Source organism: Hibiscus syriacus, unplaced genomic scaffold (genome assembly GCF_006381635.1).
Source record: "Hibiscus syriacus cultivar Baekdansim isolate YM2019G1 unplaced genomic scaffold, ASM638163v2 tig00110840_pilon, whole genome shotgun sequence".
NCBI lineage: Eukaryota > Viridiplantae > Streptophyta > Magnoliopsida > Malvales > Malvaceae > Hibiscus > Hibiscus syriacus.
In genome coordinates, this window is record NW_024062887.1 from 1147005 (window position 1) to 1157124 (window position 10120).

The window sequence follows — 10120 nt, forward strand, 5'->3', positions numbered from 1 at the left end:
GGTCAAGGTCAACAGGTCAGACCTGTTCGGGTTGACTCAGGCCGGTTCGAGTTAACTCAAATCGATTCTAAAATGTTCTAAGACCAAAGAAGAGCCTCACGTGCACATGGTGAAGGCGACGGGGCCGGGGATGGCGGCCAAGTACTTTAACAACTTCAACCATCATCATTTGCAACAACAACTCAAAAAGTAGCCAAAAACTGCAACAAATAACTGAAACAAAACATTTGAAGGCTTACCCACGACGGTGACGAGGGAAACAATGGTAATACGGTGACCCTCCGGTTGGGTTTTGAGCGCACGAGAACGAGGTGGCTAGCAGAGATGGCGGTGCGGTGAACCGATGTCTATGTTGGTCGAAATTCGTAATAACCGAGGCGACAGGGGGTTTTTGGTGAGCTTTCAAATGTATCTCCCTGAAGAACGGTGACGCTGGAGGAGAGTAGCTGGCAGGGGTTGATTCGCAGGGCCTGGCACCCCTGATGGGGTGGCGGTGACCTGTACAACCGACCAAAGCAGGGAGCGACGAGGAGGGTAGCCGAACGATCTATCTCTCTCTATGCAATGAATGCCGACCTAAACAAGCAATTTAAGGGTTGAGGTTGAATCGTCAATCGTTGCTGAGTTCGATGGCGACGGCGATGCACTCGACCTCCGACAGGAGGTTGTTGGTCGGAGGGGCAATAAGGATGACTTAGTTTGGGGTTTGGGGTTTCAAGGGGTTTAGTTATGTGTATTTTCAAAGAACCATATATATATATATATATATATATATTATATATATAATATATATATATATATATATATTATATTATATTAAAATAAAACACAAATAATGCCTTAGTCTAATGGCTAAAGTGTGGGTATCCATCATGCTAAGGGACAAGGGTTTGAATCCCCTATCAACTCCATTTTTTTTATTTTTCACTAATCAAAAAAATGGAAAAATTAAAGTTAAATCCTTAAACTTTCTAAATTTACAAGATTAACCCAAAATCTTTTAAAACTACTCATTTTAGTCCCTTAATTAAAAAAAATTTACCTTAAAAATTTGGAGTGTGACAGTTTATTGGGACATAAAAAAATGACTTCCTTTTCTTTTATGGGCCAATAAAAAGGAGTTGAAAACATATTTTAAACCACAAGCTACAACTGACAATAACTAAAGTGATAAGTTATCCATGCTTTGTTATCTTATTTTCCTACAAGGTGAGTTGGCACTCTTAATAGTCGCAATTCTTGACCACTTTTAGTCTCTCTCTCCATCTTTTAAAATAATTTATGTTAATAATCATTAAATTATGTTAAATAATTTTTATGACCACTAAAAATTAGCATTAAACTTTTGATTTGATATAAAATGAATAAGGCATTCAAGGACGGAGTAATTATGATGGATAAGTTATTTAATTTTGAAATAAATAAGATCTTTAAAATTGAATAAATTATAAGATTTAAAGAAGTTATGATTTAATTTCATTGATTTTAAGATTGAAGGATCTTAAATCGTAATTAAACAAAAAATGTTAGATCTCAAAATTTCATTTTAAAACTAAAAGTATAAAATTAATTAAATCATTGATTTTGGGAGGGACAATAACTTAATTATAATGATTTTAAAAATATTAGAGACCTAAAATCAATTAAACCGTCGAAGTTAATTGGGGTAATTGCCCCCTCCCATCTCTCACGTTGTTGCGTCTTTGAACTACCATCAGTTGTCATTATCTACGTGAAATAAATTATGTTATACATTCTGGATAATATTTCATTTAGTTCATCAATTATAATTAATTTTTTATCTCATTATTTCAATGAATCAAAATTTTTAAATATATAAAATTTATAATTTATTTTTAAAATTATATTTTTGACAATTTTTCTTTTACAAATCATAAAGTTTTAGTAAAATCTTTCACATTTCTCGTGACTACTCTCATCCTCTTTATAATCTATAACAAACTTTTATAATCAACATTCTATATTTCTTGTACCATAACGAGCATGTTCTTGTCTTCTTTAAATCTTTTATGAAATATGTACTGATTTAAACATATAGTATTTATATAATTTTATAGATAAAAATTGAAAGTTGATTATTATAGTTCTAATAATAATTCGTAAGTACTTACTATAAGCTTTCAATCGTACTAATTAATTAATCTAAATAAGTTGATTAGCAACTCAAATATAAACGATTATGTCAAAGTAGATAAATAAATAATTATAATATACAATAAAACTTGTCGTAATGGTCTTTCGATTGGGTCTGAAATTGGGTTTCGACTTAGATAAAAACGTTAGAGTCGCCATCGATCATTTATTTTAAGGATAAAAATGGGTTGATTGGACACCTTAATTTCTTACCTAATCTGCATCTTACCAAAGATGTGTAGGATTCGGGAGTCAGTTACAGTCAATGAATGATTAGCACACTTGAACTGCCCTTTCGATACTAATTAATTTCCAGTTGTCTTAAATTAAAAAATTGAAAGTTAAATTAAAAATGTAATAATCGATCCAAACTACTTTTCTTTTAATGGATTTAGAACGTACCACTTTAAAAAAATCAAGAAAATGTTAGATAAAAAAAGAAAAAAAGGTAATGAAAAAATAAAAATAAAAAATAAATGAAATAAAGAAAATGAGATAAAAAAAAAAAAATAAAGAGAAAAAGAAACGATAAAGTAAAGATAAAAAAAGTAAAAAAATAAATAAAATAAAGATAAAGAAATAAAAGAAAAAAATAAGATAAAAAGAAAATAAATAAAATGAAGAAAGTAATAATATATATAATAAATAAATAAATAGAAACAAAAATAAAATAAATATAAATAAAATAAAATAAAATAAATATAAAAGAAATAAAAAATAAAGATAAATAATAAACAATAAATAATAAAAATAAAAAATAGAAAGAAAAAAATATAGTAAATATATATATAATAAAATGTTAGGAAAACAAATAATACAAAAAAAAAAACAAAAAAAAAACAAAATAGTAAAAAATAAACGAATAAATAAAATAAATAGAAATGTATAATGACATGATATAATAAACAAATATATATATATATATAGATATATATATCATATAAAATACTACGTAAACAAATTAAAAATAAAGTAAAGTGTATATATATATATATAAACGAATAAATAAAACATTTGATAAAAAAATAAAAATAATAAAATTAACAATAAATAAATAATAATAACAAAAGGACTAAATTGAAAGAAAAGAAAATTGGGGGTAAATCTAAAAGGAAATCTAGTTTTTAAATTGATTTTTGGGTTCAAAGTGCATGGTTTAAAACACCAAGGTGAACCTAGGGATCCGTTCGGGTCATGGGTCGGTCCAACGGGTCGTATAAAACCCAAAAATTAACCCAAACAATTCATTTTTTCATTTTGCCAAACAAAAGCCCCCTTTTATGTTTTCTCTCAATTGTCCTTCATCATTGAAGAACACAATCGTTGGTTCATATGAACCCAGATTTCGGCCGCCGTTCATCGATGACAATTTTTTTTTAAAAATCGAACGTGTTTCATACCCCATCTTAAAAACATGAATATTTTTTAAAAAACCTCGGGGGAATCTAGAAAGAAGATCTCGAAAACGCCCCTCATTCATCGGCCAACCACTCGTTCTTGAGTTTTTCGGGGTCTAAAATAAAAAAAAGAAAATAAATGATTCTCGTGCAAGCAACAAACCTGAGAAAGGTAAGATTTTTACCCTTTATTTTGCTTCGAAATTATACCAAAGTGCTTCGAACTCTTGTGTACTTCTATTATCTATTTCTTGTGTAATTTTCGAGTATATTTCGTGTCTGTTTTGAGTTCGATTTACATGCGTATTTATAATAAAAAAATATGCTATTTTTAGATCAAAAGAATCCTAATGAAACTAAACTTCGTGCTTGTTGTTTGTTGGTGGTTGGTGAGGATTCGCCGAAAAATCGAGCCTTGTTGATCGGTTGGGGCTTGCGGCGCTGAGAAGGATGAGAGGAAAGTTAGGGTTCTAGAAACCCTAGTCTTCTAGGTCAGGTCGCTCCAGTGGACCGGTTCGGGTCAAGCACAAATGGATCCGGTTCGGATTGCTCCTTGTGGTCTATTGAGTCTTGGGTCCACTGTTTGGTTTGTTTGTACTTGGATTTGGACGTGTAAAATAAAAAGAAAAAGGATATGTAAATGATATATATATAATATATTATAATATATACATTATATAATCATATAATTATAACATAGGAACGAAAAATGGTGTCTACAAAACTTAATAAAATGATATAACAAATTAAGGTGAAAAATAAGATGAAGTAAACATTATTAATGTAGTGCTACAAAGTTTCTTAAAGAAGTGGAACCATATCCAAAATAAATAAATCAATAGGTGTTGGTTCAAGTGGTAAGTTATTTGATATCGTTTAAGGAAGGTCTCGAGTTTAAGTCTTTGTGTACGTAAAAAATTCTTATTGGGAGACTCGCCTACTAAAATCAGTGTTCGACACGGTTGGTCCAAATTAGTTAATGTAAAACCTTGGAACCAAGAATACAAAAAAATCCAATAAATAAATAAATAAACCTTGGACGCGGTCGGTCCGGATTTCTCTTCTCCTGGTTTCATCTTTCCACATTGGTAATGAGCTACGCTAATGGCGTCCAAAGATGCACCAGAAAGACCTCTCCTTTTGAACCCAACTGCATACAATCCTCCAGTCCCTTTCCACCCATTCGGGAACGGATTCTTTGGTATCCCATCATTTGAAAACAACTCATTTTCCTGTAAAAAAAATGCATCTTTAATTAAAGTTTTCATATTTGGATCAGATAAAAACAAAACAAAACCAGCGACGGTGTTCTGAAATTCCTAAACATGTGAAAGCATATGTCTTTCACTTCCATAACTGTCAACGTCACATGAATGACACATATAAAAAAAACCAAAGTCAACGAGAAATGATTTGGAATGAGACAAGGGGAATCTGCTTCACCTTGAGCCATGAAGGAACGTGCTTCGATAGCCGGTTGCGAGGACGACCAAGTCGATCTCGAGAGCTTGGCCGTCGAATAGCTCGACTTTGTGCCTCGAGAACTTTTTGATCCCTGGACAATCTTGATTTTGCCCGATTTGATCTTCCGTAAGCGCCGATGTCGAGTACCGGTCTTCCCTCCCGTGTTTTTCAGCTCTAGAGGTCCTAGATATGGCCTTTTAAGACCATATCTTGCGGTGTTTCCGAGTGTTAGATAGGCGAAAATGAAGAGGATCTTGTCCACAAGCCGAAGGGGTAGCCATTTCATCATTGAGACTGCAAATTCAAAGTTGATTTTCCGAAAACTTCCCTGGGCAACACATGGACCTGTTGATCAAACCAAAACGATGGTTAATTATATTCTTCTGTTAATTATATACTTTTTGGTGTCGAACATGCTTATCGAACTTCGAACGACTATCGACGGTTTCGCATTGTGGTTACATAGATCCAAGGAAACTTCCATGCCCGAATTGCCACATCCGACCACAAGAACACGCTCCCCACAATAACTCTTACCCACCTCTTCTTGCAACTTCGAATGGGATACGCTTCTCAACTTCGCGGATCGGACCGCTTGCCGAATGGTTTTGACTCTCCACAAACCGAATGTTTCATCATACTTAGCTGACTGCACTGTCTCATTGAAATTGGGGCTTATTTCTAAAGTGTTTTGCATAGGATTCAAGATAGCTTATGAACTGATATTTAGAAGGGTACTCAGGGAAGTCATCTGGGAATGGAAAGTAGGGTAATTGGCAAAATTGTTTAGGAAGATGAAGCTTAAGACGACCGTACTAAATTAATTAATCTAAATCAGTTGATTAGCAACTCAAATATAAACGATTATGTCAAAATAGATAAATAAATAATTATAATATACAATAAACTTGTCGTAATGGTCTTTCGGTTGGGCCTGAAATTGGGTTTCGACTTAGATAAAACGTTAGAGTATATATATACAATAAACTTGTCGTAATGGTCTTTCGGTTGGGCCTGAAATTGGGTTTCGACTTAGATAAAAACGTTAGAGTCGCCACCGATCATTTATTTTAAGGATAAAAATGGGTTGATTAGACACCTTAATTTCTTACCTGATCTGCATCTTACCAAAGTGTAGGATTCGGAGTCAACTCAGTCAAGTAATAATTAGCACACTTGAACTGCCCTTTTGGTACTAATTAATTTCCAGTTGTCTTAAATTAAAAAATTGAAGTTAAATTAAAATGTAATAATCGATCCAAACAAAAATAAGGATAAAAAGAAAATAAATAAAATGAAGAAAGTAATAATATATATATATAATAAATAAATAAATAAAAATAAGAATAAAAATATAAAAAAATATAAAAAATAAAAAAAAATAAAGATAAATAAAAAAATAAAAAATAAAAAAAGAAAGAAAGAAAATAATAGTAAATATATATATATAAAATGTTAAGAAAACAAATACAAAAAAAAAAACAAAACAAAATAGTAAAAAATAAAACGAATAAATAAAATAAATAGAAAATGTATAATGAAACAAAAAATATTTGTTAGATAGATCCAAGGAAACTTTCATGCCCGAATTGTCACATCCGACCACTAAAACACGCTCCCCACAATAACTCTTACCAGATTTATAGACACAAGCATGTGTGATACGACCACTGAAATCTTGCAAGCCTTCGAAATCCGGACTACTTCTCCGCATTCTCTCCCGTGGCCACCGCAAGCCACGACAATGTATTCGACTTCAACTTCGACGGGGATCGGACCGCTTGCCGAGATGGTTTGACTCTCCACAAACCGAATGTTTCATCTTACTTAGCTGACTGCACTGTCTCATTGAAATTGGGGCTTATTTCTAAAGTGTTTTGTATAGGATTCAAGATAGCTTATGAACTGATATTTAGAAGGGTACTCAGGGAAGTCATCTGGGAATGGAAAGTAGGGTAATTGGCAAAATTGTTTAGGAAGATGAAGCTTAAGCCGACCGTAGGTTCGTTTCTGCCAAAGCGAAGCGTTGCAGTCGACTCGTTCGAGACTATGAATGGCATACCTTGGTTCTTAAGCAGTGGCGGATCCAGAAATTCGAAAATGAGAGTCCAAAATAAATTTTATAATATTCATTAATAAAAAATGCTAATAATCCACAATCCAAATAACAATTCATTCAAAACGTACAAAAAATTATTATTACTGAAAACAATTACAATTGTTCACGAGGAGCTTTCATTCCTTAAAATCGTTTCATGATTACTTCATCGTCAATTTGGAGAAAAACATCTCCCTTGATGCATCAACTTGGCTCTTGATCTCCATCTCCTTGATGCAAATCTTGCTCGGTTTGAGTTGTTGAAGGTTGAATTGGTGATGACTTAAGGCATGCACCAAGGGCTAGACCCAAGGGACCTGCACCGATGATCACCGGTCCATTCACCCATATGCACCGTCGAGGAAACATGTATGATGTATGTCGAAAAAATAGAAAAATGAAGATAGAGAAATCGAGATGAAATGACTTTTTTTAATGGAATGATGTGTGGAGGAGGGGAGGATTTAAATAGAGGGTGTCGGACAATGGTGCCAATGGGCCATGAGCATGTGATTTGAAAAATGATGCTTTTAGGGGTCAATTATCAAATGATAAGCACATTCTTATGTAATTATTGTTGTTATTAATTATTGGTTTTGATACTATTCACCAATAAATCCACAATTTTATTTCAACTATATCTTTATGTTATTTTTTTTACAAATATAAGAACAATAATAATTACAATACATATCCAAACAATTAGAACTAGAATCAATCTTTTCTCTCCTATTTAATGAAAAGTTACGAAGTGAAAAATAAAGTTGATCCACGGTTAAAGGAGATAAAAAAATGAATTATCATGAAAAAGAAAGAGGGTGGTGGTTAGAGACAATTCATCTTCCTTTTTCTAATCTTGATTAAGGATATTTATAGAAGTTTTTAGTGTGTCAGTCGTATGGTCATTATGACTATTTGTAGGTTGACATGCTCAGTTTATCAGATAGTCAGTATTTAGATTTTAATTTGGCATATAATACGAGCATGCCAGATGATTTTTTTTATATTAATTTAGGGTGTGAAAGCTTTCAATCATTAACAATGATACTCAAATACTCTGTAATCACTGTTGATTAAACTTGAGATCTTTAGATATAATAATTATACTTTAACCACTGGATCGCTTGATTCATGCAAATGATGGTTAACAACCTAAATACTCAAAAACTTAAAAGACTAACCAAGACTTCATTGATCTTATAGTATACTTATCCATGGTTATTTGTGGAGTCAGTAATCATATAAAATGTTCCCCCTCTTAATCAATTGCTATATTTTTTAAACTTCGACATTTCATGATCCTAAACTTAGTTAATACAATTTAAAAAATTTGAAAACAAATAATTGTGAAAACTTTAAAGGAAATATTTTAAAATATTTTTATAAAATTCTATAATTAGGATATTCAAAGAAATAAATTTAATTTTAGAAAATTAGAAAAAAAAAAGTCAATACTCTTTTAAAATAGAAGTATAAATTAAATTATTGATTACAAATACAAAGTAATATTTCGAAACATTACAAATAAATTTAACCAATAAAAGTAACCAATAAAATAAGTCCAGATCATAATAGTTTTGAACTAAACTTACACATATAGAAGATGGAGCTACAGTGAACATTTGATCGAGTCGAGTAATTTTTTTTAAATTGACGAGCGCTATTTATAATTTAAATTTTATTTAATATTTTTCAAATCGAGTTTATAAAAATCTACTCAAGTCAAGTTGTTCAATTTTTTTATCTAAATTTAAATAATTTTTATAACCATAAATGATATACAATAATATATATATATATATATATATATATATTTATATATATTTCTTCATATGCAATATGCATATATCTGTAAAGTTGAGAAACTCGATTCAAACTTAAAAATTAATCCATTAATTATTAAATTTTAGTTATTTGAATTATTTTATAACTTAAACTTATTTAAATTTTAATCGGATCAATATATAAATACGAATTGAGTCAAATTTTTAGTGTTTAAATCAAATCAACAATTTGTTTTTTCAAGTCGAATGTCGCTCATTTTTAGACAGAGTTGGTTACAGTTTGGGATTGCTGCCAATTTTTTGTATTAAAGAATGTATAGTAATATTTGTTTATTTGAACATCCAATTTTAATTTATTTAGATTTATTCTCATTTTATGACTATGTACTTTACCCCCGTTGAATTTGATTTCTGACTGTATCACCGAAATTATCATAATTAGATGCAGAGCAAATAATAAACAAAATTAAACATTAATTACAAAAGTTCTAAGCACATTCACTTTACATGCCAAGTTTAAATTTTAAGGGTTGTTATGGCAGATTCACCCCATACTTAGAGTCAGAAGGGTTTATTTTAAAATTTAAATTTATTCGGTTAATTATTTTTTTATTATGTTCATTTTAAAAATTTTGTTTCTGTGTACTTATAAAACCTTGGCTTAATTATAATAAGTGCCTAAGCGTTTTTCTGAATAGTACCTAAACTTTTTGTGTGATCAGGTGCTTAACGTTACAAATGTTATCACTTAATTGATCGGACCATAACTATCGTTAGTTTTTCCCATTAAGTGACACATGTTGCATTCTAATAATTTTAAAATTTATTATTATATTTATATAAAAAAACCTATAATTTCTCTTAAATTACAAACAAAAGAAAAACCACAACTCCCTAAAAAATCATAAATCCCCAAACCTAACCCATCGCCTCTGCCTTTTCTGGCCATGACCACTGCCGCCGACGTAGTCCTTATCATCCTCCTTGTCATACGCCATCATAGTTTGCCGTCAATTGGCCGTCGTTATTGCTTGAAATCGCGATTTTCATCTTAGGGTTTATGGGACACAAAACATCGATTGGCCGTTTCTCGGTCGTGATTTCATAAGGTTATTGATCATCGGGGGAGGTAAGGTAGGGTGGAGCTTCGTTGACGACAAAAGGTGGCGGTCGACGTGAGTTTAGGGGTTGAAACAAAGGTTTTCAAAGTTTTAGAGCTATTT

The 10120-nt window shown here is 31.3% G+C and overlaps 1 pseudogene; it reads right to left on the reverse strand.

Annotated features, from left to right (window-relative positions):
• Nucleotides 1-235: 235 nt before the first annotated feature.
• On the reverse strand, nt 236-9895 carry LOC120143256 (annotated as a pseudogene).
• Nucleotides 9896-10120: the final 225 nt, after the last annotated feature.